This window comes from Phaethon lepturus, unplaced genomic scaffold (assembly GCF_000687285.1).
Source record: "Phaethon lepturus isolate BGI_N335 unplaced genomic scaffold, ASM68728v1 scaffold9811, whole genome shotgun sequence".
NCBI lineage: Eukaryota > Metazoa > Chordata > Aves > Phaethontiformes > Phaethontidae > Phaethon > Phaethon lepturus.
This window is the reverse complement of record NW_010519840.1, coordinates 65,964-67,432: the sequence shown is the minus strand read 5'-3', so window position 1 is coordinate 67,432 and position 1,469 is coordinate 65,964. Positions and strand designations below refer to the sequence as shown.

At 38.8% G+C, this 1,469-nt stretch overlaps 1 protein-coding gene across 1 annotated transcript in view; it reads right to left on the bottom strand.

Moving 5' to 3' along the window:
- The window catches only part of CRYBG3 (beta-gamma crystallin domain containing 3), a gene marked incomplete at its 5' end in the record, with an annotated part of 64,788 nt that overhangs the window by 25,085 nt on the left and 38,234 nt on the right, over positions 1-1,469 (bottom strand). The window lies entirely within an intron of this gene.

Genomic DNA, 1,469 nt, shown 5'->3' with positions numbered 1-1,469 from the left:
TTCCTCTACGAGGATGACAAAGAGTGCAAAGACACCCATGTGGGAAAGAGAAAGGTTGGGGATTTAGCACTCATCTTCCAACAGCTTCACAAATGACTACTGCAAGCATTATCATGACTATAGTCTTTTACTTCAAGTTCTCCTTCCTCATCCCTTCCCAGTGATAAGGCAATAATCATGGAGGAAAAAAATTGTTGCAGTACAAGGGGTTTGCAGTTTTTAGGTACGTCCATTGTATGACTAATCTGTATAGCTGTAAAATAAATCCCACACGACATTGTCACGCTCTCTCTGGTATAGCCATGTAACATTGCTTTATGCTTTCAGCTAGCACACCTGCTTGACCAGATTACTTGCACAGCTTCAGATTATTTGAATTTGGGTTTCAAATCTCCAACTTTTTCACCACTTAGCAATTGTAAACACACAGTTCAGCCACTGCTTGGGGAAACGGAAAACAGTCCATTCACCACCTTCTTTTAACTTTTAACAAAAAGCATTAACTCAATTCAATTTCACTGTTTCTCTGAAACATTCAGCAATGTTACAGTAAGTTGAAAATAATCATGTCTTGCAAACAAGAGAAAAGGCTACCAAGCAAATACAGGAGACAGCACAGATTCAGAAACATACAAGGACACCATCACAGGAATTATTACACTAAATACTTGCTGCTGTAGCACTTAGAATTACAAGCAGAATGCTGAAGGCTACAATGAGAAAACAATGACTTACAACAATCAAAAACCACTTAGGAAAATAAGGCCAGGCCAAGCATGCAGCCAGATTCATTTGGTCAGGTAAACCTGACCAAACAGGCTCTTTAGAGGACACCATGCCTTTGTACAGGATTCAGTCACAATGAATAATGAAAACCAATTTTAAAGTGAACACAGTGTGGCTCAACCTCTCTACATTGTTTACAGGACACTAAAAAGTGATGGAACAAATTCTGTAGCAAAACTGGTCTTCCTACTGTGTTGATCATCTCCTTTCATTTATTTAAAAAATTGCAATTACTTCAGGTATACACTAGAAATTGCAGTGCCCGGTCTAGTAAAATCATCATGAACAACTGCAGCTTCAGACTACTTTTTAGGGACCTCCCCCCCCCCGCCCCCAAACAAAAAACTAGTGCTGTTGTAGTGCAAATGAAAAACAGCTACCCTTAACAGTCCTAAAGCAAGGACTTGGTAAGAGCTCCTGAAAACCCGTTTAGACCAAATCTCCACATAATTTCTTTGGCTAAACTTAAAATACTGAAATATATCCACAATTGTAATTACATTTGAAACACATTTCAAATTCAGCCATCATTTTTTCCTCCCTAAATTTTCACTACAGCTTCTCTTAGAACAGGCAACAGGAGAAATACTTAAAAACAGACTTTCAGACCAAGGCAAATCATTTTAGACTTGAAAACATCAGTGGGAACGCTCCAAAGGCAACATATGCTGCTCCACTGGAAA